A 24,953-nucleotide genomic window follows, 5' to 3' on the forward strand; every position below is an offset into this window, starting at 1 on the left:
TTGTCAGATCGCAGCAGCTTAAGGCTTGGCAAGTACCAGCATGGGAGACTGGCTGGGAATCCCAAGTTCCGTTGACCTTTTTGAACCTGAAAATTGTGTTAGTTTCTCTATGAGATAGTAAAAGAAGGTTCAAACTGAACAGCTGCTGTCAACGGCCATTCTAAGCTGAATGTGCCTGCTCTCGTCAGATCGCAGCAGCAATGCAGCTTAAGGCTTGGCAAGTACCAGCATGGGAGACTGGCTGGGAATCCCAAGTTCCGTTGACCTTTTTGAACCTGAAAATTGTGTTAGTTTCTCTATGAGATAGTAAAAGAAGGTTCAAATTGAACAGCTGCTGTCAACGGCCATTCTAAGCTGAATGTGCCTGCTCTCATCAGATCGCAGCAGCAATGCAGCTTAAGGCTTGGCAAGTACCAGCATGGGAGACTGGCTGGGAATCCCAAGTTCCGTTGACCTTTTTGAACCTGAAAATTGTGTTAGTTTCTCTATGAGATAGTAAAAGAAGGTTCAAATTGAACAGCTGCTGTCAACGGCCATTCTAAGCTGAATGTGCCTGCTCTCGTCAGATCACAGCAGCAATGCAGCTTAAGGCTTGGCAAGTACCAGCATGGGAGACTGGCTGGGAATCCCAAGTTCCGTTGACCTTTTTGAACCTGAAAATTGTTAGTTTCTCTGTCAAAGATGGTAAAAGAAGGTTCAAATTGAACAGCTGCTGTCAACGGCCATTCTAAGCTGAATGTGCCTGCTCTCGTCAGATCGCAGCAGCAATGCAGCTTAAGGCTTGGCAAGTACCAGCATGGGAGACTGGCTGGGAATCCCAAGTTCTGTTGACCTTTTTGAACCTGAAAATTGTGTTAGTTTCTCTATGAGATAGTAAAAGAAGGTTCAAATTGAACCGCTGCTGTCAACGGCCATTCTAAGCTGAATGTGCCTTCTCTCGTCAGATCGCAGCAGCAATGCAGCTTAAGGCTTGGCAAGTACCAGCATGGGAGACTGGCTGGGAATCCCAAGTTCCGTTTACCTTTCTGAACCTGAAAATTGTGTTAGTTTCTCTATAAGATAGTAAAAGAAGGTTCAAACTGAACAGCTGCTGTCAACGGCCATTCTAAGCTGAATGTGCCTGCTCTTGTCAGATCGCAGCAGCTTAAGGCTTGGCAAGTACCAGCATGGGAGACTGGCTGGGAATCCCAAGTTCCGTTGACCTTTTTGAACCTGAAAATTGTGTTAGTTTCTCTATGAGATAGTAAAAGAAGGTTCAAACTGAACAGCTGCTGTCAACGGCCATTCTAAGCTGAATGTGCCTGCTCTCGTCAGATCGCAGCAGCAATGCAGCTTAAGGCTTGGCAAGTACCAGCATGGGAGACTGGCTGGGAATCCCAAGTTCCGTTGACCTTTTTGAACCTGAAAATTGTGTTAGTTTCTCTATGAGATAGTAAAAGAAGGTTCAAATTGAACAGCTGCTGTCAACGGCCATTCTAAGCTGAATGTGCCTGCTCTCATCAGATCGCAGCAGCAATGCAGCTTAAGGCTTGGCAAGTACCAGCATGGGAGACTGGCTGGGAATCCCAAGTTCCGTTGACCTTTTTGAACCTGAAAAGTGTGTTAGTTTCTCTATGAGATAGTAAAAGAAGGTTCAAATTGAACAGCTGCTGTCAACGGCCATTCTAAGCTGAATGTGCCTGCTCTCGTCAGATCGCAGCAGCAATGCAGCTTAAGGCTTGGCAAGTACCAGCATGGGAGACTGGCTGGGAATCCCAAGTTCCGTTAACCTTTTTGAACCTGAAAATTGTGTTAGTTTCTCTATGAGATAGTAAAAGAAGGTTCAAATTGAACAGCTGCTGTCAACGGCCATTCTAAGCTGAATGTGCAGGCTCTTGTCGGATCACAGCAGCGATGCGGCTTAAGGCTTGGCAAGTACCAGCATGGGAGACTGGCTGCGAATCCCAAGTTCCGTTGACCTTTTTGAACCTGAAAATTGTGTTAGTTTCTCTATAAGATAGTAAAAGAAGGTTCAAACTGAACAGCTGCTGTCAACGGCCATTCTAAGCTGAATGTGCCTGCTCTCTTCAGATCGCAGCATAAATGCAGCTTAAGGCTTGGCAAGTACCAGCATGGGAGACTGGCTGGGAATCCCAAGTTCCGTTGACCTTTTTGAACCTGAAAATTGTGTTAGTTTCTCTATGAGATAGTAAAAGAAGGTTCAAATTGAACAGCTGCTGTCAACGGCCATTCTAAGATGAATGTGCCTGCTCTTGTCAGATCGCAGCAGCAATGCAGCTTAAGGCTTGGCAAGTACCAGCATGGGAGACTGGCTGGGAATCCCAAGTTCCGTTGACCTTTTTGAACCTGAAAATTGTGTTAGTTTCTCTATGAGATAGTAAAAGAAGGTTCAAATTGAACAGCTGCTGTCAACGGCCATTCTAAGCTGAATGTGCCTGCTCTGGTCAGATCGCAGCAACAATGAAGCTTAAGGCTTGGCAAGTACCAGCATGGGAGACTGGCTGGGAATCCCAAGTTCTGTTGACCTTTTTGAACCTGAAAATTGTTAGTTTCTCTGTCAAAGATGGTAAAAGAAGGTTCAAATTGAAAAGCTGCTGTCAACGGCCATTCTAAGCTGAATGTGCCTGCTCTCGTCAGATCGCAGCAGCAATGCAGCTTAAGGCTTGGCAAGTACCAGCATGGGAGACTGGCTGGGAATCCCAAGTTCCGTTTACCTTTCTGAACCTGAAAATTGTGTTAGTTTCTCTATGAGATAGTAAAAGAAGGTTCAAACTGAACAGCTGCTGTCAACGGCCATTCTAAGCTGAATGTGCCTGCTCTTGTCAGATCGCAGCAGCTTAAGGCTTGGCAAGTACCAGCATGGGAGACTGGCTGGGAATCCCAAGTTCCGTTGACCTTTTTGAACCTGAAAATTGTGTTAGTTTCTCTATGAGATAGTAAAAGAAGGTTCAAACTGAACAGCTGCTGTCAACGGCCATTCTAAGCTGAATGTGCCTGCTCTCGTCAGATCGCAGCAGCAATGCAGCTTAAGGCTTGGCAAGTACCAGCATGGGAGACTGGCTGGGAATCCCAAGTTCCGTTGACCTTTTTGAACCTGAAAATTGTGTTAGTTTCTCTATGAGATAGTAAAAGAAGGTTCAAATTGAACAGCTGCTGTCAACGGCCATTCTAAGCTGAATGTGCCTGCTCTCATCAGATCGCAGCAGCAATGCAGCTTAAGGCTTGGCAAGTACCAGCATGGGAGACTGGCTGGGAATCCCAAGTTCCGTTGACCTTTTTGAACCTGAAAATTGTGTTAGTTTCTCTATGAGATAGTAAAAGAAGGTTCAAATTGAACAGCTGCTGTCAACGGCCATTCTAAGCTGAATGTGCCTGCTCTCGTCAGATCGCAGCAGCAATGCAGCTTATGGCTTGGCAAGTACCAGCATGGGAGACTGGCTGGGAATCCCAAGTTCCGTTGACCTTTTTGAACCTGAAAATTGTGTTAGTTTCTCTATGAGATAGTAAAAGAAGGTTCAAATTGAACAGCTGCTGTCAACGGCCATTCTAAGCTGAATGTGCCTGCTCTGGTCAGATCGCAGCAACAATGAAGCTTAAGGCTTGGCAAGTACCAGCATGGGAGACTGGCTGGGAATCCCAAGTTCTGTTGACCTTTTTGAACCTGAAAATTGTTAGTTTCTCTGTCAAAGATGGTAAAAGAAGGTTAAAATTGAAAAGCTGCTGTCAACGGCCATTCTAAGCTGAATGTGCCTGCTCTCGTCAGATCGCAGCAGCAATGCAGCTTAAGGCTTGGCAAGTACCAGCATGGGAGACTGGCTGGGAATCCCAAGTTCCGTTTACCTTTCTGAACCTGAAAATTGTGTTAGTTTCTCTATGAGATAGTAAAAGAAGGTTCAAACTGAACAGCTGCTGTCAACGGCCATTCTAAGCTGAATGTGCCTGCTCTCGTCAGATCGCAGCAGCAATGCAGCTTAAGGCTTGGCAAGTACCAGCATGGGAGACTGGCTGGGAATCCCAAGTTCCGTTGACCTTTTTGAACCTGAAAATTGTGTTAGTTTCTCTATGAGATAGTAAAAGAAGGTTCAAACTGAACAGCTGCTGTCAACGGCCATTCTAAGCTGAATGTGCCTGCTCTCGTCAGATCGCAGCAGCAATGCAGCTTAAGGCTTGGCAAGTACCAGCATGGGAGACTGGCTGGGAATCCCAAGTTCCGTTGACCTTTTTGAACCTGAAAATTGTGTTAGTTTCTCTATGAGATAGTAAAAGAAGGTTCAAATTGAACAGCTGCTGTCAACGGCCATTCTAAGCTGAATGTGCCTGCTCTCGTCAGATCGCAGCAGCAATGCAGCTTAAGGCTTGGCAAGTACCAGCATGGGAGACTGGCTGGGAATCCCAAGTTCCGTTGACCTTTTTGAACCTGAAAATTGTGTTAGTTTCTCTATGAGATAGTAAAAGAAGGTTCAAATTGAACAGCTGCTGTCAACGGCCATTCTAAGCTGAATGTGCCTGCTCTCATCAGATCGCAGCAGCAATGCAGCTTAAGGCTTGGCAAGTACCAGCATGGGAGACTGGCTGGGAATCCCAAGTTCCGTTGACCTTTTTGAACCTGAAAATTGTGTTAGTTTCTCTATGAGATAGTAAAAGAAGGTTCAAACTGAACAGCTGCTGTCAACGGCCATTCTAAGCTGAATGTGCCTGCTCTCGTCAGATCGCAGCAGCAATGCAGCTTAAGGCTTGGCAAGTACCAGCATGGGAGACTGGCTGGGAATCCCAAGTTCCGTTGACCTTTTTGAACCTGAAAATTGTGTTAGTTTCTCTATGAGATAGTAAAAGAAGGTTCAAATTGAACAGCTGCTGTCAACGGCCATTCTAAGCTGAATGTGCCTGCTCTCATCAGATCGCAGCAGCAATGCAGCTTAAGGCTTGGCAAGTACCAGCATGGGAGACTGGCTGGGAATCCCAAGTTCCGTTGACCTTTTTGAACCTGAAAAGTGTGTTAGTTTCTCTATGAGATAGTAAAAGAAGGTTCAAATTGAACAGCTGCTGTCAACGGCCATTCTAAGCTGAATGTGCCTGCTCTCGTCAGATCGCAGCAGCAATGCAGCTTAAGGCTTGGCAAGTACCAGCATGGGAGACTGGCTGGGAATCCCAAGTTCCGTTGACCTTTTTGAACCTGAAAATTGTTAGTTTCTCTGTCAAAGATGGTAAAAGAAGGTTCAAATTGAACAGCTGCTGTCAACGGCCATTCTAAGCTGAATGTGCCTGCTCTCGTCAGATCGCAGCAGCAATGCAGCTTAAGGCTTGGCAAGTACCAGCATGGGAGACTGGCTGGGAATCCCAAGTTCCGTTGACCTTTTTGAACCTGAAAATTGTGTTAGTTTCTCTATGAGATAGTAAAAGAAGGTTCAAACTGAACAGCTGCTGTCAACGGCCATTCTAAGCTGAATGTGCCTGCTCTCGTCAGATCGCAGCAGCAATGCAGCTTAAGGCTTGGCAAGTACCAGCATGGGAGACTGGCTGGGAATCCCAAGTTCCGTTGACCTTTTTGAACCTGAAAATTGTGTTAGTTTCTCTATGAGATAGTAAAAGAAGGTTCAAATTGAACAGCTGCTGTCAACGGCCATTCTAAGCTGAATGTACCTGCTCTCGTCAGATCGCAGCAGCAATGCAGCTTAAGGCTTGGCAAGTACCAGCATGGGAGACTGGCTGGGAATCCCAAGTTCCGTTGACCTTTTTGAACCTGAAAAGTGTGTTAGTTTCTCTATGAGATAGTAAAAGAAGGTTCAAATTGAACAGCTGATGTCAACGGCCATTCTAAGCTGAATGTGCCTGCTCTCGTCAGATCGCAGCAGCAATGCAGCTTAAGGCTTGGCAAGTACCAGCATGGGAGACTGGCTGGGAATCCCAAGTTCCGTTGACCTTTTTGAACCTGAAAATTGTGTTAGTTTCTCTATGAGATAGTAAAAGAAGGTTCAAATTGAACAGCTGCTGTCAACGGCCATTCTAAGCTGAATGTACCTGCTCTCGTCAGATCGCAGCAGCAATGCAGCTTAAGGCTTGGCAAGTACCAGCATGGGAGACTGGCTGGGAATCCCAAGTTCCGTTGACCTTTTTGAACCTGAAAAGTGTGTTAGTTTCTCTATGAGATAGTAAAAGAAGGTTCAAATTGAACAGCTGATGTCAACGGCCATTCTAAGCTGAATGTGCCTGCTCTCGTCAGATCGCAGCAGCAATGCAGCTTAAGGCTTGGCAAGTACCAGCATGGGAGACTGGCTGGGAATCCCAAGTTCCGTTGACCTTTTTGAACCTGAAAATTGTTAGTTTCTCTGTCAAAGATGGTAAAAGAAGGTTCAAATTGAACAGCAGCTGTCACCGGCCATTCTAAGCTGAATGTGCCTGCTCTCGTCAGATCGCAGCAGCAATGCAGCTTAAGGCTTGGCAAGTACCAGCATGGGAGACTGGCTGGGAATCCCAAGTTCCGTTGACCTTTTTGAACCTGAAAATTGTGTTAGTTTCTCTATGAGATAGTAAAAGAAGGTTCAAACTGAACAGCTGCTGTCAACGGCCATTCTAAGCTGAATGTGCCTGCTCTCGTCAGATCGCAGCAGCAATGCAGCTTAAGGCTTGGCAAGTACCAGCATGGGAGACTGGCTGGGAATCCCAAGTTCCGTTGACCTTTTTGAACCTGAAAATTGTGTTAGTTTCTCTATGAGATAGTAAAAGAAGGTTCAAATTGAACAGCTGCTGTCAACGGCCATTCTAAGCTGAATGTGCCTGCTCTCGTCAGATCGCAGCAACAATGAAGCTTAAGGCTTGGCAAGTACCAGCATGGGAGACTGGCTGGGAATCCCAAGTTCTGTTGACCTTTTTGAACCTGAAAATTGTTAGTTTCTCTGTCAAAGATGGTAAAAGAAGGTTCAAATTGAACAGCTGCTGTCAACGGCCATTCTAAGCTGAATGTGCCTGCTCTCGTCAGATCGCAGCAGCAATGCAGCTTAAGGCTTGGCAAGTACCAGCATGGGAGACTGGCTGGGAATCCCAAGTTCCATTTACCTTTCTGAACCTGAAAATTGTGTTAGTTTCTCTATGAGATAGTAAAAGAAGGTTCAAACTGAACAGCTGCTGTCAACGGCCATTCTAAGCTGAATGTGCCTGCTCTTGTCAGATCGCAGCAGCTTAAGGCTTGGCAAGTACCAGCATGGGAGACTGGCTGGGAATCCCAAGTTCCGTTGACCTTTTTGAACCTGAAAATTGTGTTAGTTTCTCTATGAGATAGTAAAAGAAGGTTCAAATTGAACAGCTGCTGTCAACGGCCATTCTAAGCTGAATGTGCCTGCTCTCATCAGATCGCAGCAGCAATGCAGCTTAAGGCTTGGCAAGTACCAGCATGGGAGACTGGCTGGGAATCCCAAGTTCCGTTGACCTTTTTGAACCTGAAAATTGTGTTAGTTTCTCTATGAGATAGTAAAAGAAGGTTCAAATTGAACAGCTGCTGTCAACGGCCATTCTAAGCTGAATGTGCCTGCTCTCGTCAGATCGCAGCAGCAATGCAGCTTAAGGCTTGGCAAGTACCAGCATGGGAGACTGGCTGGGAATCCCAAGTTCCGTTGACCTTTTTGAACCTGAAAATTGTGTTAGTTTCTCTATGAGATAGTAAAAGAAGGTTCAAACTGAACAGCTGCTGTCAACGGCCATTCTAAGCTGAATGTGCCTGTTCTCGTCAGATCGCAGCAGCAATGCAGCTTAAGGCTTGGCAAGTACCAGCATGGGAGACTGGCTGGGAATCCCAAGTTCCGTTGACCTTTTTGAACCTGAAAATTGTGTTAGTTTCTCTATGAGATAGTAAAAGAAGGTTCAAATTGAACAGCTGCTGTCAACGGCCATTCTAAGCTGAATGTGCCTGCTCTCGTCAGATCGCAGCAGCAATGCAGATTAAGGCTTGGCAAGTACCAGCATGGGAGACTGGCTGGGAATCCCAAGTTCTGTTGACCTTTTTGAACCTGAAAATTGTGTTAGTTTTTCTATGAGATAGTAAAAGAAGGTTCAAATTGAACAGCTGCTGTCAACGGCCATTCTAAGCTGAATGTGCCTGCTCTCGTCAGATCGCAGCAGCAATGCAGATTAAGGCTTGGCAAGTACCAGCATGGGAGACTGGCTGGGAATCCCAAGTTCTGTTGACCTTTTTGAACCTGAAAATTGTTAGTTTCTCTGTCAAAGATGGTAAAAGAAGGTTCAAATTGAACAGCTGCTGTCAACGGCCATTCTAAGCTGAATGTGCCTGCTCTCGTCAGATCGCAGCAGCAATGCAGCTTAAGGCTTGGCAAGTACCAGCATGGGAGACTGGCTGGGAATCCCAAGTTCCGTTGACCTTTTTGAACCTGAAAATTGTGTTAGTTTCTCTATGAGATAGTAAAAGAAGGTTCAAACTGAACAGCTGCTGTCAACGGCCATTCTAAGCTGAATGTGCCTGCACTCGTCAGATCGCAGCAGCAATGCAGCTTAAGGCTTGGCAAGTAACAGCATGGGAGACTGGCTGGGAATCCCAAGTTCCGTTGACCTTTTTGAACCTGAAAATTGTGTTAGTTTCTCTATGAGATAGTAAAAGAAGGTTCAAATTGAACAGCTGCCGTCAACGGCCATTCTAAGCTGAATGTGCGTGCTCTCGTCAGATCGCAGCAGCAATGCAGCTTAAGGCTTGGCAAGTACCAGCATGGGAGACTGGCTGGGAATCCCAAGTTCCGTTAACCTTTTTGAACCTGAAAATTGTGTTAGTTTCTCTATGAGATAGTAAAAGAAGGTTCAAATTGAACAGCTGCTGTCAACGGCCATTCTAAGCTGAATGTGCGTGCTCTTGTCGGATCACAGCAGCGATGCGGCTTAAGGCTTGTCAAGTACCAGCATGGGAGACTGGCTGCGAATCCCAAGTTCCGTTGACCTTTTTGAACCTGAAAATTGTGTTAGTTTCTCTATAAGATAGTAAAAGAAGGTTCAAACTGAACAGCTGCTGTCAACGACCATTCTAAGCTGAATGTGCCTGCTCTTGTCAGATCGCAGCATCAATGCAGCTTAAGGCTTGGCAAGTACCAGCATGGGAGACTGGCTGGGAATCCCAAGTTCCGTTGACCTTTTTGAACCTGAAAATTGTGTTAGTTTCTCTATGAGATAGTAAAAGAAGGTTCAAATTGAACAGCTGCTGTCAACGGCCATTCTAAGATGAATGTGCCTGCTCTCGTCAGATCGCAGCAGCAATGCAGCTTAAGGCTTGGCAAGTACCAGCATGGGAGACTGGCTGGGAATCCCAAGTTCCGTTGACCTTTTTGAACCTGAAAATTGTGTTAGTTTCTCTATGAGATAGTAAAAGAAAGTAGAAATTAGGCAGCTGCTGTCAACGGCCATTCTAAGCTGAATGTGCCTGCTCTCGTCAGATCGCAGCAGCAATGCAGCTTAAGGCTTGGCAAGTACCAGCATGGGAGACTGGCTGGGAATCCCAAGTTCCGTTGACCTTTTTGAACCTGAAAATTGTGTTCGTTTCTCTATGAGATAGTAAAAGAAGGTTCAAATTGAACAGCGGCTGTCAACGGCAATTCTAAGCTGAATGTGCCTGCTCTCGTCAGATCGCAGCAGCAATGCAGCTTAAGGCTTGGCAAGTACCAGCATGGGAGACTGGCTGGGAATCCCAAGTTCCGTTGACCTTTTTGAACCTGAAAATTGTGTTAGTTTCTCTATGAGATAGTAAAAGAAGGTTCAAACTGAACAGCTGCTGTCAACGGCCATTCTAAGCTGAATGTGCCTGCTCTCGTCAGATCGCAGCAGCAATGCAGCTTAAGGCTTGGCAATTACCAGCATGGGAGACTGGCTGGGAATCCCAAGTTCCGTTGACCTTTTTGAACCTGAAAATTGTGTTAGTTTCTCTATGAGATAGTAAAAGAAGGTTCAAATTGAACAGCTGCTGTCAACGGCCATTCTAAGCTCAATGTGCCTGCTCTTGTCAGATCGCAGCAGCAATGCAGCTTAAGGCTTGGCAAGTACCAGCATAGGAGACTGGCTGGGAATCCCAAGTTCCGTTGACCTTTTTGAACCTGAAAATTGTTAGTTTCTCTGTCAAAGATGGTAAAAGAAGGTTCAAATTGAACAGCTGCTGTCAACGGCCATTCTAAGCTGAATGTGCCTGCTCTCGTCAGATCGCAGCAGCAATGCAGCTTAAGGCTTGGCAAGTACCAGCATGGGAGACTGGCTGGGAATCCCAAGTTCCGTTGACCATTTTGAACCTGAAAATTGTGTTAGTTTCTCTATGAGATAGTAAAAGAAGGTTCAAACTGAACAGCTGCTGTCAACGGCCATTCTAAGCTGAATGTGCCTGCTCTCGTCAGATCGCAGCAGCAATGCAGCTTAAGGCTTGGCAAGTACCAGCATGGGAGACTGGCTGGGAATCCCAAGTTCCGTTGACCTTTTTGAACCTGAAAATTGTGTTAGTTTCTCTATGAGATAGTAAAAGAAGGTTCAAACTGAACAGCTGCTGTCAACGGCCATTCTAAGCTGAATGTGCCTGCTCTCGTCAGATCGCAGCAGCAATGCAGCTTAAGGCTTGGCAAGTACCAGCATGGGAGACTGGCTGGGAATCCCAAGTTCCGTTGACCATTTTGAACCTGAAAATTGTGTTAGTTTCTCTATGAGATAGTAAAAGAAGGTTCAAACTGAACAGCTGCTGTCAACGGCCATTCTAAGCTGAATGTGCCTGCTCTCGTCAGATCGCAGCATCAATGCAGCTTAAGGCTTGGCAAGTACCAGCATGGGAGACTGGCTGGGAATCCCAAGTTCCGTTGACCTTTTTGAACCTGAAAATTGTGTTAGTTTCTCTATGAGATAGTAAAAGAAGGTTCAAATTGAACAGCTGCTGTCAACAGCCATTCTAACCTGAATGTGCCTGCTCTCGTCAGATCGCAGCAGCAATGCAGCTTAAGGCTTGGCAAGTACCAGCATGGGAGACTGGCTGGGAATCCCAAGTTCTGTTGACCTTTTTGAACCTGAAAATTGTGTTAGTTTCTCTATGAGATAGTAAAAGAAGGTTCAAATTGAACAGCTGCTGTCAACGGCCATTCTAAGCTGAATGTGCCTGCTCTCGTCAGATCGCAGCAGCTTAAGGCTTGGCAAGTACCAGCATGGGAGACTGGCTGGGAATCCCAAGTTCCGTTGACCTTTTTGAACCTGAAAATTGTGTTAGTTTCTCTATGAGATAGTAAAAGAAGGTTCAAATTGAACAGCTGCTGTCAACGGCCATTCTAAGCTGAATGTGCCTGCTCTCGTCAGATCGCAGCAGCAATGCAGCTTAAGGCTTGGCAAGTACCAGCATGGGAGACTGGCTGGGAATCCCAAGTTCCGTTGACCTTTTTGAACCTGAAAATTGTTAGTTTCTCTGTCAAAGATGGTAAAAGAAGGTTCAAATTGAACAGCTGCTGTCAACGGCCATTCTAAGCTGAATGTGCCTGCTCTCGTCAGATCGCAGCAGCAATGCAGCTTAAGGCTTGGCAAGTACCAGCATGGGAGACTGGCTGGGAATCCCAAGTTCCGTTGACCTTTTTGAACCTGAAAATTGTGTTAGTTTCTCTATGAGATAGTAAAAGAAGGTTCAAACTGAACAGCTGCTGTCAACGGCCATTCTAAGCTGAATGTGCCTGCTCTCGTCAGATCGCAGCAGCAATGCAGCTTAAGGCTTGGCAAGTACCAGCATGGGAGACTGGCTGGGAATCCCAAGTTCCGTTGACCTTTTTGAACCTGAAAATTGTGTTAGTTTCTCTATGAGATAGTAAAAGAAGGTTCAAATTGAACAGCTGCTGTCAACGGCCATTCTAAGCTGAATGTGCCTGCTCTCGTCAGATCGCAGCAACAATGAAGCTTAAGGTTTGGCAAGTACCAGCATGGGAGACTGGCTGGGAATCCCAAGTTCCGTTGACCTTTTTGAACCTGAAAATTGTGTTAGTTTCTCTATGAGATAGTAAAAGAAGGTTCAAATTGAACAGCTGCTGTCAACGGCCATTCTAAGCTGAATGTGCCTGTTCTCGTCAGATCGCAGCAACAATGAAGCTTAAGGCTTGGCAAGTACCAGCATGGGAGACTGGCTGGGAATCCCAAGTTCTGTTGACCTTTTTGAACCTGAAAATTGTTAGTTTCTCTGTCAAAGATGGTAAAAGAAGGTTCAAATTGAACAGCTGCTGTCAACGGCCATTCTAAGCTGAATGTGCCTGCTCTCGTCAGATCGCAGCAGCAATGCAGCTTAAGGCTTGGCAAGTACCAGCATGGAAGACTGGCTGGGAATCCCAAGTTCCGTTTACCTTTCTGAACCTGAAAATTGTGTTAGTTTCTCTATGAGATAGTAAAAGAAGGTTCAAACTGAACAGCTGCTGTCAATGGCCATTCTAAGCTGAATGTGCCTGCTCTTGTCAGATCGCAGCAGCTTAAGGCTTGGCAAGTACCAGCATGGGAGACTGGCTGGGAATCCCAAGTTCTGTTGACCTTTTTCTTTTTTTTTTTTTTTTTTTTTCATTTTAACTTTTTTATTGAGAAAAGACAGAATTACAAGTTATGCAGTAACAAGAGCTCGACGCACGCAGGCATCTACTCTGCTGAATGACTAATTACAATAGAAACTTATCATTCTTTTGTAAGAAAAATGCAGAATAGTCACAAATTTAGGCTAATACTAATAAGCCTATTTCTCAAGACTACTTCAATAACTTACTTGGGGTAACATTAAGGTGAAGGATAAGGAAAGGGTAGGGAAAGAAAAACATCACTTAACAGGTACTGGATTGACTACAGTTATTACACATTTTATAGCTTATATATTCTTTGGTTCTGAGTGGATGGCATTATAGATATCGTTATCAGGAAATACATTGTCTGCTAATATCTCAATGGTTCTTGGTACTATTACACTTTATTACTGGTTTGACCATTAGGTTCTTGCATAGCTGTTTATTAGGAAACGGTTTGCATGTGCTTTCCTCTGTATGCAAACCAGGGGGACCACCATTTGATAAAGGTATCATGTTTCCTATCTGACCAACTCGTAAGTTCTTCTAGTCTGCACATTTGATCTACTTTATTGATCCATTCAGGAATTGTTGGGGCTGTTTTGCTCAACCAATGTATGGGGATAAGTAGTTTTGCTGATTGTATCAGTGTCGTAGAAAGACTCTTCTTTGCAGGAGTCCATGTTTTGCTGGGTAGCCAAAGTAGAACACTAGCTGGGGAGAGAAGCAAAGCCTGTGACGTGATCTGATTTGTAATTTTAGCCACATCCTTCCAAAATTTCTGAATTTCTGGACATGACCAAAAAATGTGCAAGTGTGTACCATTTGGTGCGTCACATCTCCAACATTTGTCATGTGGGGTTAGGCCCATTTGGTTGAGTACTTTAGGAGTTCTGTACCATCTGGTCATTAATTTGTAAGAATTTTCCTGGACTTTCACACATCTAGAGAATCCATGCGAGTTTTTATGTATTCTAGATATCTCAACCTCACTAAAGTTAAGACCTAAATCTTTTTCCCACTTGCCTATATAGTCCGGCTTGCTTCTTCCCAGCGAATCTTCCACTAGCTTATTATAAATTTTTGAGATAATGCCTTTTGGCCTGTTTGCCTTCATCATTATTTCCTCAAACCAGGTGGGGTCACTCGCCTTTTGGATAGTTGATGTCAGCTGTTTTGTGAGAGTATGAACTTCAATTTTATGTAAAAAGTGTATGCTAGGGAGCAGGGTATCTAAATATGTGCTTAGTGATTCTGGGTGGTCTAGCCTTTTGGTTATTTCTGCCGTTGGAATCGATTCCAATTTGCTCCATATGCCTGAAATGTGTTTACCTGTTGGCTTAATGTAGTAGGGGAGGAGCCTCGCAGGCATCGTAGGGGATGGGGATGAAAATAAGGAATTATAATGTCTCGCCACCTCCAGAGTTCCTCTGGTTATTGAATTTTCGGGTAGTCCCTTTTGCGACTGTGTCAATCCCCAAGCCCAGGCTAGGTGCTCATCTGATATATTTGCCAGCTCTAAATCAATGCTTAATTGTCTACCTACTGGAGAGTTCATGTATATCCACCTTTTTAGGTGTGTTGCTTTATAGTATAGTATTGGGTCTGGGAGTCCCATCCCTCTTTTCTTTTTGTGTTGGGTAAGACGCAAGTAGTTTATTCTTGACCTCTTTCCTTGCCATAAGAACCTGCGGAAGGAGGCCTGGACTTGCTGGAAGAAACTTTTAGGGACTTTCAAAGGAAGCATTTGTAGTAAGTATAGAAGCTTAGGCATTATGTAAGTTTTTAATATATTTTTCCTTCCCATCCAGGAGACAAAGGGGATTTTAAGTGAATTCAGGAACTGATCTATTGATCTCAGTAGCATCTTATAATTTGCATTGAATAAATTTGCTGGGTCGCTAGTTATCTGTATCCCTAGGTATTTTATCTGGTGTGGTTGCCAGGCGAATGGATATTTGTTTTGCAGCTCTCTGACTATAGAATTACTAGCAGAGACATTTAGAGCCTCTGATTTGGCGAAATTTATTTTAAAGTTTGAAAGAGAGCCAAACTCATCTATGATTGTCATTACAGTTGGGAAAGCCACTTTTGGGTTTGTGATTAATATCAGGAGATCATCTGCAAATGCGGCATTGAGATGCTCTACCCCATTAACCTCTAAGCCTTTTATTTCTGTGCTCTCTCTCAACCCTTGAAGAAACGTCTCCATGATGAGGACGAATAAGGATGGTGAAAGGGGGCAACCCTGTCTCGTGCCGTTTTTAATTAAAAAGGGCTGAGAGAGGTGATTATTTACTTTTACTCTTGCACTCGGGCGTGAGTATAGGGTCATTATTGAGTCTATTAGTGTACGAGGAAAACCAAATTTCTCTAATGCGCAAGTCATAAAATCCCAATTTATTCTGTCAAAAGCCTTCTCGGCATCCGTGCCGAGAAGGACTAGTGGGATGTGATGTTTCTTCGCATGAATAATGGCATGTATTATCCTTGTTGAGTTTTGGTTTCCTTCCCTACCAGGGACGAATCCCGTCTGCTCGTGATTCAACAGTAGAGGTAGGACCTTGTTAAGGCGCCTGGCTAAAATTTTTGCCCAGATTTTTGCATCCACATTTATGAGGGATATTGGACGATAGCTGCTACACAGCTCCGGGTTTTTCCCTTCTTTGGGTATTACTGTGATAGTTGCTTCAAGGGACTGTGGAGGGAGGGTATGTCCATTTTTTAATGCTTCACACCATGTTGTTAAGTGTGGCAAGAGTATAGGGGCTAATTTTCGGTAGTAACCTATCGGTAAGCCATCTGGACCTGGCGCTTTATGTAAGGGGAAAGTTTTAAGGGTCTCCTCAACTTCTCTTTGTGTGATTGGCTTAGATAACTCCTCTATGTCCGATTGGCCTAGAGAAGGTAATTTTAATTTTTCAAGGAATGCCTTAATAGCTTTAATAGTTTGCGGTTCTCCCGTGGGGTAGTGTGGTGTCAGGTTGTATAGTTGCTCATAGTACTTTCTGAACTCCTCCGCTATTTCGTGTGTTTTTTCCGTTTTTTGTGATGTTGATTGCGCAATACTCTGCTATAACTGAGGATTCTTTATGCTTTTTTATTAAAAGTGACATTAATTTGCTTCCCTTGTCCCCATGTGAGTAGTGTTGGAATTTTGCATAGAGGTAATTTTTAGCAGCTTTAGCATTTAGGAGATCTTTTAATTTTTCCCTCTCTTTGCCCAGCTCCTGAGATGTGGCTATTAATTTGGATTTTTTGAAAGCTGATTCTAATTTGTATATATTTCCTAATATTTCATCTAGAGCTTTCATTTGTTTTTTTTTTAAATAGGCTCCTAATGACATGAACTCCCCACTTATAAATATCTTATGAGCTTGCCAATTTATTGGGATGGAAGTGTCAGATAAAAGATTTCTGGAAAAGTATGAGGTTAGTTTATTGTTTATTATTTTGATTTTTTCCTCTGAGTCAATGAGGGACTCATTTAATCTCCATGTACCTGAAGGGGGTGGTATAGCTTGGAAGCAGATGGATACCGAAACAGGTGCATGATCAGATACTGTTATGGAATCTATATCTGCTTTTTTAACTGCATCTAGTAAGTTCTTAGAAACAAATATATAATCCAGACGCTGGAAGGAGTGGTGTACTGGTGAGTAGAAAGAGTAGTCCTTTGTTTGGGGGTGTAACGCCCTCCATGAATCTATTAATGTATGTTCATTTAATGCTTTTGCAAGACTTGCTAGTGCCCTTTGGGAGTTGACAGATTTTGCTGTAGATGAGTCCACTAATGGATTGAGTGTTATGTTTATGTCTCCTCCTACTATCCACATTCCCTCGGCAAACGAGCTAAGTAGTTCCAATGTCTCCTTAACCCATTTTATCTGGTTTTTATTTGGCGCATAGAGGTTGGCTAGGGTGATTTTTGACTCCCCAATTTTTCCGTGTATGAATAAAAATCTACCTTCCGGGTCTTGGTAAGAGGAAATGTGCTTAAAAGGCACTTTTTTACTTATGGCTATTGTGACTCCTCTATTGGCTTGTGTAAAGCAACTGTGATACCATTGATTATAATGATTTGTGGATAACGTAGGGGCTTTCCCTACCTTAAAGTGTGTTTCTTGCATGAAACAAATGTCAATATTCATTTTCCTGATCAATGTGATGATTTGTGATCTTTTTTGCGGTATGTTTAGACCTTTTACGTTAAATGTAGAGATTTTATACATTGCCATTACTCATATACAATCGGTTACTTTAATTGCTAATTTCGTGTAGCGGTTATTAGTCAGACCGATGTGACCTGTTAAGGAAGAAGGGTTAATAACATAACAAGTTGAACTTGTATAATAAAACCTTGAACTATTCAAATGATAGTAACTTACTGACTTTCTCATGACAGCTTTTTGATATAGTGAATGCAGATTCTTTACCGGTCTGCATATATGCATGGTGGAATAGCAAATTAGTGTACCATTCATCCCTATCTGAAAACCCAGATTAAGGGAGAATGTATTGGGGGGAAGTGATGACACTTGACCTGATCGGAGTGAAGTTCACGTGATCTAGCTAAGTGGTTAGGGAAAGCTGTTGGGAAATTACAACTTTAGTAGCGTCAATGGGCTCTCAGACCTAGATCAATACTGACCATTAACTCTTCACATTATAACTATTCTCCATTGAGTGATTGGATAATGTTAATGAGGCATATGATCCAATGACTCAATTGTTTAAACAATTCTTAAAACAGGAGACATATTGTATTATACTTATCGTCCTTTGGTATTACAGGTAAACTCTTCTGGAAAGCCTCCAGGGTGGCCTCATTTAGCAGGCTAATAAAGCTTTAAGTCACTTCCTCACTCTTGGAGATTTTGTGGGGATAACTTCTGACCAGGGTTGATTTTGCGGAAGACTAGGTAAGTCTAGTAGATGCTCTGGGACCGCTTGCCAGGACTGGATTTCTAGTGGATTGATGTCGAGAATGTCCCACGCTTGCAGAAGATCTTCGGGTGTTCTGATTGTGCTCCTTTTTCCTCTGAATTGGAACGTGAGGCCGAATGGATATAGCCAACGGAACAAAATTTTTTTGCCCCTGAGATAGTCCGTTAGAGGTTTAAGATGTCTTCTTTTATTAAGGGTTGAGGTGGACAGGTCTTGAAATAGACTAATCTTGTCCTTTTTAAACACGTATTCTCCCTTTTCACGCGCTGCTCTTAAAATGGCGGCTGTATCCACATAGCTCAGCAAGCCACATATCACATCACGTGGCGGGTCATCTTGCTTAGGGATTGGTCTTAGGGCTCTGTGGATGCGCTCTATGCATATTTGACTCGCCCTTTCAGGGGTTAATAGATCAGAGAACATATCTACTGCATATTTCTGTAAGTCCTCATAAGTTATTGTTTCAGGTATCCCTTTTATTCTGACGTTTTTTCGCCTGCTGCGATTCTCTTGGTCTTCCAGCATGGTAAACGCAGAGTTAATAGCTCTCAGCTGCGCCTTATAACCTTCTTCCAGGGCCGCACTGTGGTTAATAATGGCGTCCTGTGTTTCCTCCAGCGCCTCAACCCTCCTCCCAATCTGCTTGATTTCCGACTTTAGCTCTGAGAGCTCTTTGGCTACTGGGGTGAGTGCCTGAAATAAGGTTTTCTTTAGAAAGGATCTAGAGAGAGGTACCTCTGTGGATGCTGCTGCTTCTGAGGTATCAGCCAGGCTTTCTAAATCAGACTCGTCTGGTGCTTCCGAGTCATGCGGCTCTTCCGGCGCCATCTTGCGTCCCGGGGCCGGGGGTGTCGCGAGCTTCTTTTTCAGAAATTTGTCGAGATCTCCTTGATGTTTTCTCGATCTTGGAGTCTCTGTTCTCTCCACCACTCTCTCCCTCGCTTTACCCATCTCCGGTGCTGTTTTACTGCTGCTATCTTGTAGATCACGGATCTCCACAGCGGGAGCTCACACAAGTGCGGCCGTTTCGCTCAGCGGTCAGGCTCCGCCCCCCTCCGTTGACCTTTTTGAACCTGAAAATTGTGTTAGTTTCTCTATGAGATAGTAAAAGAAGGTTCAAATTGAACAGCTGCTGTCAACGGCCATTCTAAGCTGAATGTGCCTGCTCTTGTCAGATCGCAGCAGCAATGCAGCTTAAGGCTTGGCAAGTACCAGCATGGGAGACTGGCTGGGAATCCCAAGTTCCGTTGACCTTTTTGAACCTGAAAATTGTGTTAGTTTCTCTATGAGATAGTAAAAGAAGGTTCAAATTGAACAGCTGCTGTCAACGGCCATTCTAAGCTGAATGTGCCTGCTCTCGTCAGATCGCAGCAGCAATGCAGCTTAAGGCTTGGCAAGTACCAGCATGGGAGACTGGCTGGGAATCCCAAGTTCTGTTGACCTTTTTGAACCTGAAAATTGTGTTAGTTTTTCTATGAGATAGTAAAAGAAGGTTCAAATTGAACAGCTGCTGTCAACGGCCATTCTAAGCTGAATGTGCCTGCTCTCGTCAGATCGCAGCAGCAATGCAGATTAAGGCTTGGCAAGTACCAGCATGGGAGACTGGCTGGGAATCCCAAGTTCTGTTGACCTTTTTGAACCTGAAAATTGTTAGTTTCTCTGTCAAAGATGGTAAAAGAAGGTTCAAATTGAACAGCTGCTGTCAACGGCCATTCTAAGCTGAATGTGCCTGCTCTCGTCAGATCGCAGCAGCAATGCAGCTTAAGGCTTGGCAAGTACCAGCATGGGAGACTGGCTGGGAATCCCAAGTTCCGTTGACCTTTTTGAACCTGAAAATTGTGTTAGTTTCTCTATGAGATAGTAAAAGAAGGTTCAAATTGAACAGCTGCTGTCAACGGCCATTCTAAGCTGAATGTGCCTGCTCTCATCAGATCGCAGCAGCAATGCAGCTTAAGGCTTGGCAAGTACCAGCATGGGAGACTGGCTGGGAATCCCAAGTTCCGTTGACCTTTTTGAACCTGAAAATTGTGTTAGTTTCTCTATGAGATAGTAAAAGAAGGTTCAAATTGAACAGCTGCTGTCAACGGCCATTCTAAGCTGAATGTGCCTGCTCTCGTCAGATCGCAGCAGCAATGCAGCTTAAGGCTTGGCAAGTACCAGCATGGGAGACTGGCTGGGAATCCCAAGTTCTGTTGACCTTTTTGAACCTGAAAATTGTGTTAGTTTTTCTATGAGATAGTAAAAGAAGGTTCAAATTGAACAGCTGCTGTCAACGGCCATTCTAAGCTGAATGTGCCTGCTCTCGTCAGATCGCAGCAGCAATGAAGCTTAAGGCTTGGCAAGTACCAGCATGGGAGACTGGCTGGGAATCCCAAGTTCTGTTGACCTTTTTGAACCTGAAAATTGTTAGTTTCTCTGTCAAAGATGGTAAAAGAAGGTTCAAATTGAACAGCTGCTGTCAACGGCCATTCTAAGCTGAATGTGCCTGCTCTCGTCAGATCGCAGCAGCAATGCAGCTTAAGGCTTGGCAAGTACCAGCATGGGAGACTGGCTGGGAATCCCAAGTTCCGTTAACCTTTTTGAACCTGAAAATTGTGTTAGTTTCTCTATGAGATAGTAAAAGAAGGTTCAAATTGAACAGCTGCTGTCAACGGCCATTCTAAGCTGAATGTGCGTGCTCTTGTCGGATCACAGCAGCGATGCGGCTTAAGGCTTGGCAAGTACCAGCATGGGAGACTGGCTGCGAATCCCAAGTTCCGTTGACCTTTTTGAACCTGAAAATTGTGTTAGTTTCTCTATGAGATAGTAAAAGAAGGTTCAAATTGAACAGCTGCTGTCATCGGCCATTCTAAGCTGAATGTGCGTGCTCTTGTCAGATCGCAGCAGCGATGCAGCTAAAGGCTTGGCAAGTACCAGCATGGGAGACTGGCTGGGAATCCCAAGTTCTGGTGACCTTTTTGAACCTGAAAATTGTGTTAGTTTCTCTATAAGATAGTAGAAGAAGGTTCAAATTGAACAACTGCTGTCAACGGCCATTCTAAGCTGAATGTGCCTGCTCTCGTCAGATCGCAGCAGCAATGCAGCTTAAGGCTTGGCAAGTACCAGCATGGGAGACTGGCTGGGAATCCCAAGTTCCGTTGACCTTTTTGAACCTGAAAATTGTGTTAGTTTCTCTATGAGATAGTAAAAGAAGGTTCAAACTGAACAGCTGCTGTCAACGGCCATTCTAAGCTGAATATGCCTGCTCTCGTCAGATCGCAGCAGCAATGCAGCTTAAGGCTTGGCAAGTGCCAGCATGGGAGACTGGCTGGGAATCCCAAGTTCCGTTGACCTTTTTGAACCTGAAAATTGTGTTAGTTTCTCTATGAGATAGTAAAAGAAGGTTCAAACTGAACAGCTGCTGTCAACGGCCATTCTAAGCTGAATGTGCCTGCTCTCGTCAGATCGCAGCATCAATGCAGCTTAAGGCTTGGCAAGTACCAGCATGGGAGACTGGCTGGGAATCCCAAGTTCCGTTGACCTTTTTGAACCTGAAAATTGTGTTAGTTTCTCTATGAGATAGTAAAAGAAGGTTCAAATTGAACAGCTGCTGTCAACAGCCATTCTAAGCTGAATGTGCCTGCTCTCGTCAGATTGCAGCAGCAATGCAGCTTAAGGCTTGGCAAGTACCAGCATGGGAGACTGGCTGGGAATCCCAAGTTCCGTTGACCTTTTTGAACCTGAAAATTGTGTTAGTTTCTCTATGAGATAGTAAAAGAAGGTTCAAACTGAACAGCTGCTGTCAACGGCCATTCTAAGCTGAATGTGCCTGTTCTCGTCAGATCGCAGCAGCAATGCAGCTTAAGGCTTGGCAAGTACCAGCATGGGAGACTGGCTGGGAATCCCAAGTTCCGTTGACCTTTTTGAACCTGAAAATTGTGTTAGTTTCTCTATGAGATAGTAAAAGAAGGTTCAAATTGAACAGCTGCTGTCAACGGCCATTCTAAGCTGAATGTGCCTGCTCTCGTCAGATCGCAGCAGCAATGCAGATTAAGGCTTGGCAAGTACCAGCATGGGAGACTGGCTGGGAATCCCAAGTTCCGTTGACCTTTTTGAACCTGAAAATTGTGTTAGTTTCTCTATGAGATAGTAAAAGAAGGTTCAAACTGAACAGCTGCTGTCAACGGCCATTCTAAGCTGAATGTGCCTGTTCTCGTCAGATCGCAGCAGCAATGCAGCTTAAGGCTTGGCAAGTACCAGCATGGGAGACTGGCTGGGAATCCCAAGTTCCGTTGACCTTTTTGAACCTGAAAATTGTGTTAGTTTCTCTATGAGATAGTAAAAGAAGGTTCAAACTGAACAGCTGCTGTCAACGGCCATTCTAAGCTGAATGTGCCTGCTCTCGTCAGATCGCAGCATCAATGCAGCTTAAGGCTTGGCAAGTACCAGCATGGGAGACTGGCTGGGAATCCCAAGTTCCGTTGACCTTTTTGAACCTGAAAATTGTGTTAGTTTCTCTATGAGATAGTAAAAGAAGGTTCAAATTGAACAGCTGCTGTCAACAGCCATTCTAAGCTGAATGTGCCTGCTCTCGTCAGATCGCAGCAGCAATGCAGCTTAAGGCTTGGCAAGTACCAGCATGGGAGACTGGCTGGGAATCCCAAGTTCCGTTGACCTTTTTGAACCTGAAAATTGTGTTAGTTTCTCTATGAGATAGTAAAAGAAGGTTCAAACTGAACAGCTGCTGTCAACGGCCATTCTAAGCTGAATGTGCCTGTTCTCGTCAGATCGCAGCAGCAATGCAGCTTAAGGCTTGGCAAGTACCAGCATGGGAGACTGGCTGGGAATCCCAAGTTCCGTTGACCTTTTTGAACCTGAAAATTGTGTTAGTTTCTCTATGAGATAGTAAAAGAAGGTTCAAATTGAACAGCTGCTGTCAACGGCCATTCTAAGCTCAATGTGCCTGCTCTCGTCAGATCGCAGCAGCAATGCAGCTTAAGGCTTGGCAAGTACCAGCATGGGAGACTGGCTGGGAATCCCAAGTTCCGTTGACCTTTTTGAACCTGAAAATTGTTAGTTTCTCTGTCAAAGATGGTAAAAGAAGGTTCAAATTGAACAGCTGCTGTCAACGGCCATTCTAAGCTGAATGTGCCTGCTCTCGTCAGATCGCAGCAGCAATGCAGCTTAAGGCTTGGCAAGTACCAGCATGGGAGACTGGCTGGGAATCCCAAGTTCCGTTGACCTTTTTGAACCTGAAAATTGTGTTAGTTTCTCTATGAGATAGTAAAAGAAGGTTCAAACTGAACAGCTGCTGTCAACGGTCATTCTAAGCTGAATGTGCCTGCTCTCGTCAGATCGCAGCAGCAATGCAGCTTAAGGCTTGGCAAGTACCAGCATGGGAGACTGGCTGGGAATCCCAAGTTCCGTTGACCTTTTTGAACCTGAAAATTGTGTTAGTTTCTCTATGAGATAGTAAAAGAAGGTTCAAACTGAACAGCTGCTGTCAACGGCCATTCTAAGCTGAATGTGCCTGCTCTCGTCAGATCGCAGCAACAATGAAGCTTAAGGCTTGGCAAGTACCAGCATGGGAGACTGGCTGGGAATCCCAAGTTCCGTTGACCTTTTTGAACCTGAAAATTGTGTTAGTTTCTCTATGAGATAGTAAAAGAAGGTTCAAACTGAACAGCTGCTGTCAACGGCCATTCTAAGCTGAATGTGCCTGCTCTCGTCAGATCGCAGCAGCAATGCAGCTTAAGGCTTGTCAAGTACCAGCATGGGAGACTGGCTGGGAATCCCAAGTTCCGTTTACCTTTCTGAACCTGAAAATTGTGTTAGTTTCTCTATGAGATAGTAAAAGAAGGTTCAAACTGAACAGCTGCTGTTAACGGCCATTCTAAGCTGAATGTGCCTGCTCTTGTCAGATCGCAGCAGCTTAAGGCTTGGCAAGTACCAGCATGGGAGACTGGCTGGGAATCCCAAGTTCCGTTGACCTTTTTGAACCTGAAAATTGTGTTAGTTTCTCTATGAGATAGTAAAAGAAGGTTCAAACTGAACAGCTGCTGTCAACGGCCATTCTAAGCTGAATGTGCCTGCTCTCGTCAGATCGCAGCAGCAATGCAGCTTAAGGCTTGGCAAGTACCAGCATGGGAGACTGGCTGGGAATCCCAAGTTCCGTTGACCTTTTTGAACCTGAAAATTGTGTTAGTTTCTCTATGAGATAGTAAAAGAAGGTTCAAATTGAACAGCTGCTGTCAACGGCCATTCTAAGCTGAATGTGCCTGCTCTCATCAGATCGCAGCAGCAATGCAGCTTAAGGCTTGGCAAGTACCAGCATGGGAGACTGGCTGGGAATCCCAAGTTCCGTTGACCTTTTTGAACCTGAAAAGTGTGTTAGTTTCTCTATGAGATAGTAAAAGAAGGTTCAAATTGAACAGCTGCTGTCAACGGCCATTCTAAGCTGAATGTGCCTGCTCTCGTCAGATCGCAGCAGCAATGCAGCTTAAGGCTTGGCAAGTACCAGCATGGGAGACTGGCTGGGAATCCCAAGTTCCGTTGACCTTTTTGAACCTGAAAATTGTTAGTTTCTCTGTCAAAGATGGTAAAAGAAGGTTCAAATTGAACAGCTGCTGTCAACGGCCATTCTAAGCTGAATGTGCCTGCTCTCGTCAGATCGCAGCAGCAATGCAGCTTAAGGCTTGGCAAGTACCAGCATGGGAGACTGGCTGGGAATCCCAAGTTCCGTTGACCTTTTTGAACCTGAAAATTGTGTTAGTTTCTCTATGAGATAGTAAAAGAAGGTTCAAACTGAACAGCTGCTGTCAACGGCCATTCTAAGCTGAATGTGCCTGCTCTCGTCAGATCGCAGCAGCAATGCAGCTTAAGGCTTGGCAAGTACCAGCATGGGAGACTGGCTGGGAATCCCAAGTTCCGTTGACCTTTTTGAACCTGAAAATTGTGTTAGTTTCTCTATGAGATAGTAAAAGAAGGTTCAAATTGAACAGCTGTTGTCAACGGCCATTCTAAGCTGAATGTGCCTGCTCTCGTCAGATCGCAGCAACAATGAAGCTTAAGGCTTGGCAAGTACCAGCATGGGAGACTGGCTGGGAATCCCAAGTTCTGTTGACCTTTTTGAACCTGAAAATTGTTAGTTTCTCTGTCAAAGATGGTAAAAGAAGGTTCAAATTGAACAGCTGCTGTCAACGGCCATTCTAAGCTGAATGTGCCTGCTCTCGTCAGATCGCAGCAGCAATGCAGCTTAAGGCTTGGCAAGTACCAGCATGGGAGACTGGCTGGGAATCCCAAGTTCCATTTACCTTTCTGAACCTGAAAATTGTGTTAGTTTCTCTATGAGATAGTAAAAGAAGGTTCAAACTGAACAGCTGCTGTCAACGGCCATTCTTAGCTGAATGTGCCTGCTCTTGTCAGATCGCAGCAGCTTAAGGCTTGGCAAGTACCAGCATGGGAGACTGGCTGGGAATCCCAAGTTCCGTTGACCTT

At 44.6% G+C, this 24,953-nt stretch overlaps 85 pseudogenes; all 85 read left to right on the top strand.

Annotated features, from left to right (window-relative positions):
- The first annotated feature begins 147 nt into the window (after window positions 1-147).
- LOC140101420 (5S ribosomal RNA) lies at window positions 148-266 on the top strand (annotated as a pseudogene).
- Window positions 267-336: 70 nt separating this feature from the next.
- Window positions 337-455, top strand: LOC140092592 (5S ribosomal RNA; annotated as a pseudogene).
- A 70-nt stretch (window positions 456-525) lies between these two features.
- Window positions 526-644, top strand: LOC140088014 (5S ribosomal RNA; annotated as a pseudogene).
- Window positions 645-714: 70 nt separating this feature from the next.
- Window positions 715-833, top strand: LOC140081197 (5S ribosomal RNA; annotated as a pseudogene).
- Window positions 834-1,273: 440 nt separating this feature from the next.
- On the top strand, window positions 1,274-1,392 carry LOC140101421 (5S ribosomal RNA; annotated as a pseudogene).
- Window positions 1,393-1,462: 70 nt separating this feature from the next.
- LOC140101458 (5S ribosomal RNA) lies at window positions 1,463-1,581 on the top strand (annotated as a pseudogene).
- A 70-nt stretch (window positions 1,582-1,651) lies between these two features.
- LOC140086676 (5S ribosomal RNA) lies at window positions 1,652-1,770 on the top strand (annotated as a pseudogene).
- A 259-nt stretch (window positions 1,771-2,029) lies between these two features.
- LOC140094031 (5S ribosomal RNA) lies at window positions 2,030-2,148 on the top strand (annotated as a pseudogene).
- A 70-nt stretch (window positions 2,149-2,218) lies between these two features.
- On the top strand, window positions 2,219-2,337 carry LOC140096473 (5S ribosomal RNA; annotated as a pseudogene).
- A 259-nt stretch (window positions 2,338-2,596) lies between these two features.
- LOC140086083 (5S ribosomal RNA) lies at window positions 2,597-2,715 on the top strand (annotated as a pseudogene).
- A 251-nt stretch (window positions 2,716-2,966) lies between these two features.
- LOC140101423 (5S ribosomal RNA) lies at window positions 2,967-3,085 on the top strand (annotated as a pseudogene).
- Window positions 3,086-3,155: 70 nt separating this feature from the next.
- Window positions 3,156-3,274, top strand: LOC140101472 (5S ribosomal RNA; annotated as a pseudogene).
- Window positions 3,275-3,344: 70 nt separating this feature from the next.
- On the top strand, window positions 3,345-3,463 carry LOC140086505 (5S ribosomal RNA; annotated as a pseudogene).
- Window positions 3,464-3,722: 259 nt separating this feature from the next.
- LOC140086084 (5S ribosomal RNA) lies at window positions 3,723-3,841 on the top strand (annotated as a pseudogene).
- A 70-nt stretch (window positions 3,842-3,911) lies between these two features.
- On the top strand, window positions 3,912-4,030 carry LOC140101424 (5S ribosomal RNA; annotated as a pseudogene).
- Window positions 4,031-4,100: 70 nt separating this feature from the next.
- LOC140101425 (5S ribosomal RNA) lies at window positions 4,101-4,219 on the top strand (annotated as a pseudogene).
- Window positions 4,220-4,289: 70 nt separating this feature from the next.
- LOC140101427 (5S ribosomal RNA) lies at window positions 4,290-4,408 on the top strand (annotated as a pseudogene).
- A 70-nt stretch (window positions 4,409-4,478) lies between these two features.
- Window positions 4,479-4,597, top strand: LOC140101484 (5S ribosomal RNA; annotated as a pseudogene).
- Window positions 4,598-4,667: 70 nt separating this feature from the next.
- On the top strand, window positions 4,668-4,786 carry LOC140101428 (5S ribosomal RNA; annotated as a pseudogene).
- A 70-nt stretch (window positions 4,787-4,856) lies between these two features.
- Window positions 4,857-4,975, top strand: LOC140101527 (5S ribosomal RNA; annotated as a pseudogene).
- A 70-nt stretch (window positions 4,976-5,045) lies between these two features.
- Window positions 5,046-5,164, top strand: LOC140101429 (5S ribosomal RNA; annotated as a pseudogene).
- A 70-nt stretch (window positions 5,165-5,234) lies between these two features.
- On the top strand, window positions 5,235-5,353 carry LOC140101430 (5S ribosomal RNA; annotated as a pseudogene).
- Window positions 5,354-5,423: 70 nt separating this feature from the next.
- On the top strand, window positions 5,424-5,542 carry LOC140101431 (5S ribosomal RNA; annotated as a pseudogene).
- A 70-nt stretch (window positions 5,543-5,612) lies between these two features.
- Window positions 5,613-5,731, top strand: LOC140082904 (5S ribosomal RNA; annotated as a pseudogene).
- A 70-nt stretch (window positions 5,732-5,801) lies between these two features.
- Window positions 5,802-5,920, top strand: LOC140101432 (5S ribosomal RNA; annotated as a pseudogene).
- Window positions 5,921-5,990: 70 nt separating this feature from the next.
- LOC140083020 (5S ribosomal RNA) lies at window positions 5,991-6,109 on the top strand (annotated as a pseudogene).
- Window positions 6,110-6,179: 70 nt separating this feature from the next.
- Window positions 6,180-6,298, top strand: LOC140101433 (5S ribosomal RNA; annotated as a pseudogene).
- Window positions 6,299-6,368: 70 nt separating this feature from the next.
- LOC140091802 (5S ribosomal RNA) lies at window positions 6,369-6,487 on the top strand (annotated as a pseudogene).
- Window positions 6,488-6,557: 70 nt separating this feature from the next.
- On the top strand, window positions 6,558-6,676 carry LOC140101435 (5S ribosomal RNA; annotated as a pseudogene).
- A 70-nt stretch (window positions 6,677-6,746) lies between these two features.
- Window positions 6,747-6,865, top strand: LOC140091152 (5S ribosomal RNA; annotated as a pseudogene).
- A 70-nt stretch (window positions 6,866-6,935) lies between these two features.
- Window positions 6,936-7,054, top strand: LOC140095493 (5S ribosomal RNA; annotated as a pseudogene).
- Window positions 7,055-7,305: 251 nt separating this feature from the next.
- Window positions 7,306-7,424, top strand: LOC140101539 (5S ribosomal RNA; annotated as a pseudogene).
- A 70-nt stretch (window positions 7,425-7,494) lies between these two features.
- On the top strand, window positions 7,495-7,613 carry LOC140101436 (5S ribosomal RNA; annotated as a pseudogene).
- A 70-nt stretch (window positions 7,614-7,683) lies between these two features.
- LOC140083145 (5S ribosomal RNA) lies at window positions 7,684-7,802 on the top strand (annotated as a pseudogene).
- A 70-nt stretch (window positions 7,803-7,872) lies between these two features.
- Window positions 7,873-7,991, top strand: LOC140089356 (5S ribosomal RNA; annotated as a pseudogene).
- A 70-nt stretch (window positions 7,992-8,061) lies between these two features.
- LOC140089357 (5S ribosomal RNA) lies at window positions 8,062-8,180 on the top strand (annotated as a pseudogene).
- A 70-nt stretch (window positions 8,181-8,250) lies between these two features.
- On the top strand, window positions 8,251-8,369 carry LOC140101438 (5S ribosomal RNA; annotated as a pseudogene).
- A 70-nt stretch (window positions 8,370-8,439) lies between these two features.
- On the top strand, window positions 8,440-8,558 carry LOC140097074 (5S ribosomal RNA; annotated as a pseudogene).
- Window positions 8,559-8,628: 70 nt separating this feature from the next.
- On the top strand, window positions 8,629-8,747 carry LOC140095642 (5S ribosomal RNA; annotated as a pseudogene).
- A 448-nt stretch (window positions 8,748-9,195) lies between these two features.
- LOC140087384 (5S ribosomal RNA) lies at window positions 9,196-9,314 on the top strand (annotated as a pseudogene).
- A 70-nt stretch (window positions 9,315-9,384) lies between these two features.
- LOC140101439 (5S ribosomal RNA) lies at window positions 9,385-9,503 on the top strand (annotated as a pseudogene).
- A 70-nt stretch (window positions 9,504-9,573) lies between these two features.
- On the top strand, window positions 9,574-9,692 carry LOC140083974 (5S ribosomal RNA; annotated as a pseudogene).
- A 70-nt stretch (window positions 9,693-9,762) lies between these two features.
- Window positions 9,763-9,881, top strand: LOC140090585 (5S ribosomal RNA; annotated as a pseudogene).
- A 70-nt stretch (window positions 9,882-9,951) lies between these two features.
- LOC140095301 (5S ribosomal RNA) lies at window positions 9,952-10,070 on the top strand (annotated as a pseudogene).
- A 70-nt stretch (window positions 10,071-10,140) lies between these two features.
- Window positions 10,141-10,259, top strand: LOC140101440 (5S ribosomal RNA; annotated as a pseudogene).
- A 70-nt stretch (window positions 10,260-10,329) lies between these two features.
- LOC140101441 (5S ribosomal RNA) lies at window positions 10,330-10,448 on the top strand (annotated as a pseudogene).
- A 70-nt stretch (window positions 10,449-10,518) lies between these two features.
- On the top strand, window positions 10,519-10,637 carry LOC140101442 (5S ribosomal RNA; annotated as a pseudogene).
- A 70-nt stretch (window positions 10,638-10,707) lies between these two features.
- On the top strand, window positions 10,708-10,826 carry LOC140084444 (5S ribosomal RNA; annotated as a pseudogene).
- A 70-nt stretch (window positions 10,827-10,896) lies between these two features.
- Window positions 10,897-11,015, top strand: LOC140091805 (5S ribosomal RNA; annotated as a pseudogene).
- Window positions 11,016-11,266: 251 nt separating this feature from the next.
- On the top strand, window positions 11,267-11,385 carry LOC140101443 (5S ribosomal RNA; annotated as a pseudogene).
- Window positions 11,386-11,455: 70 nt separating this feature from the next.
- Window positions 11,456-11,574, top strand: LOC140101444 (5S ribosomal RNA; annotated as a pseudogene).
- Window positions 11,575-11,644: 70 nt separating this feature from the next.
- LOC140101445 (5S ribosomal RNA) lies at window positions 11,645-11,763 on the top strand (annotated as a pseudogene).
- Window positions 11,764-11,833: 70 nt separating this feature from the next.
- LOC140095785 (5S ribosomal RNA) lies at window positions 11,834-11,952 on the top strand (annotated as a pseudogene).
- Window positions 11,953-12,022: 70 nt separating this feature from the next.
- Window positions 12,023-12,141, top strand: LOC140094753 (5S ribosomal RNA; annotated as a pseudogene).
- A 70-nt stretch (window positions 12,142-12,211) lies between these two features.
- LOC140094119 (5S ribosomal RNA) lies at window positions 12,212-12,330 on the top strand (annotated as a pseudogene).
- Window positions 12,331-18,611: 6,281 nt separating this feature from the next.
- LOC140089038 (5S ribosomal RNA) lies at window positions 18,612-18,730 on the top strand (annotated as a pseudogene).
- Window positions 18,731-18,800: 70 nt separating this feature from the next.
- LOC140081198 (5S ribosomal RNA) lies at window positions 18,801-18,919 on the top strand (annotated as a pseudogene).
- A 70-nt stretch (window positions 18,920-18,989) lies between these two features.
- Window positions 18,990-19,108, top strand: LOC140089358 (5S ribosomal RNA; annotated as a pseudogene).
- Window positions 19,109-19,178: 70 nt separating this feature from the next.
- On the top strand, window positions 19,179-19,297 carry LOC140101447 (5S ribosomal RNA; annotated as a pseudogene).
- A 70-nt stretch (window positions 19,298-19,367) lies between these two features.
- On the top strand, window positions 19,368-19,486 carry LOC140101551 (5S ribosomal RNA; annotated as a pseudogene).
- A 70-nt stretch (window positions 19,487-19,556) lies between these two features.
- On the top strand, window positions 19,557-19,675 carry LOC140081200 (5S ribosomal RNA; annotated as a pseudogene).
- Window positions 19,676-19,745: 70 nt separating this feature from the next.
- On the top strand, window positions 19,746-19,864 carry LOC140091665 (5S ribosomal RNA; annotated as a pseudogene).
- Window positions 19,865-19,934: 70 nt separating this feature from the next.
- LOC140086677 (5S ribosomal RNA) lies at window positions 19,935-20,053 on the top strand (annotated as a pseudogene).
- Window positions 20,054-20,501: 448 nt separating this feature from the next.
- On the top strand, window positions 20,502-20,620 carry LOC140101449 (5S ribosomal RNA; annotated as a pseudogene).
- A 70-nt stretch (window positions 20,621-20,690) lies between these two features.
- On the top strand, window positions 20,691-20,809 carry LOC140092101 (5S ribosomal RNA; annotated as a pseudogene).
- Window positions 20,810-20,879: 70 nt separating this feature from the next.
- On the top strand, window positions 20,880-20,998 carry LOC140084448 (5S ribosomal RNA; annotated as a pseudogene).
- A 70-nt stretch (window positions 20,999-21,068) lies between these two features.
- On the top strand, window positions 21,069-21,187 carry LOC140097299 (5S ribosomal RNA; annotated as a pseudogene).
- Window positions 21,188-21,257: 70 nt separating this feature from the next.
- LOC140083146 (5S ribosomal RNA) lies at window positions 21,258-21,376 on the top strand (annotated as a pseudogene).
- A 70-nt stretch (window positions 21,377-21,446) lies between these two features.
- LOC140086620 (5S ribosomal RNA) lies at window positions 21,447-21,565 on the top strand (annotated as a pseudogene).
- Window positions 21,566-21,635: 70 nt separating this feature from the next.
- On the top strand, window positions 21,636-21,754 carry LOC140083147 (5S ribosomal RNA; annotated as a pseudogene).
- Window positions 21,755-21,824: 70 nt separating this feature from the next.
- Window positions 21,825-21,943, top strand: LOC140084449 (5S ribosomal RNA; annotated as a pseudogene).
- Window positions 21,944-22,013: 70 nt separating this feature from the next.
- On the top strand, window positions 22,014-22,132 carry LOC140090145 (5S ribosomal RNA; annotated as a pseudogene).
- Window positions 22,133-22,202: 70 nt separating this feature from the next.
- On the top strand, window positions 22,203-22,321 carry LOC140083148 (5S ribosomal RNA; annotated as a pseudogene).
- A 70-nt stretch (window positions 22,322-22,391) lies between these two features.
- Window positions 22,392-22,510, top strand: LOC140088548 (5S ribosomal RNA; annotated as a pseudogene).
- Window positions 22,511-22,580: 70 nt separating this feature from the next.
- Window positions 22,581-22,699, top strand: LOC140101450 (5S ribosomal RNA; annotated as a pseudogene).
- Window positions 22,700-22,769: 70 nt separating this feature from the next.
- On the top strand, window positions 22,770-22,888 carry LOC140102019 (5S ribosomal RNA; annotated as a pseudogene).
- A 70-nt stretch (window positions 22,889-22,958) lies between these two features.
- Window positions 22,959-23,077, top strand: LOC140089088 (5S ribosomal RNA; annotated as a pseudogene).
- A 70-nt stretch (window positions 23,078-23,147) lies between these two features.
- Window positions 23,148-23,266, top strand: LOC140092828 (5S ribosomal RNA; annotated as a pseudogene).
- A 251-nt stretch (window positions 23,267-23,517) lies between these two features.
- LOC140101451 (5S ribosomal RNA) lies at window positions 23,518-23,636 on the top strand (annotated as a pseudogene).
- Window positions 23,637-23,706: 70 nt separating this feature from the next.
- Window positions 23,707-23,825, top strand: LOC140101563 (5S ribosomal RNA; annotated as a pseudogene).
- A 70-nt stretch (window positions 23,826-23,895) lies between these two features.
- On the top strand, window positions 23,896-24,014 carry LOC140101452 (5S ribosomal RNA; annotated as a pseudogene).
- Window positions 24,015-24,084: 70 nt separating this feature from the next.
- On the top strand, window positions 24,085-24,203 carry LOC140101453 (5S ribosomal RNA; annotated as a pseudogene).
- A 70-nt stretch (window positions 24,204-24,273) lies between these two features.
- On the top strand, window positions 24,274-24,392 carry LOC140101454 (5S ribosomal RNA; annotated as a pseudogene).
- A 70-nt stretch (window positions 24,393-24,462) lies between these two features.
- LOC140091153 (5S ribosomal RNA) lies at window positions 24,463-24,581 on the top strand (annotated as a pseudogene).
- A 70-nt stretch (window positions 24,582-24,651) lies between these two features.
- Window positions 24,652-24,770, top strand: LOC140095494 (5S ribosomal RNA; annotated as a pseudogene).
- The last annotated feature ends 183 nt before the right edge of the window (window positions 24,771-24,953 follow it).

This window comes from Engystomops pustulosus, chromosome 9 (genome assembly GCF_040894005.1).
Source record: "Engystomops pustulosus chromosome 9, aEngPut4.maternal, whole genome shotgun sequence".
In the NCBI taxonomy this organism is placed as follows: domain Eukaryota; kingdom Metazoa; phylum Chordata; class Amphibia; order Anura; family Leptodactylidae; genus Engystomops; species Engystomops pustulosus.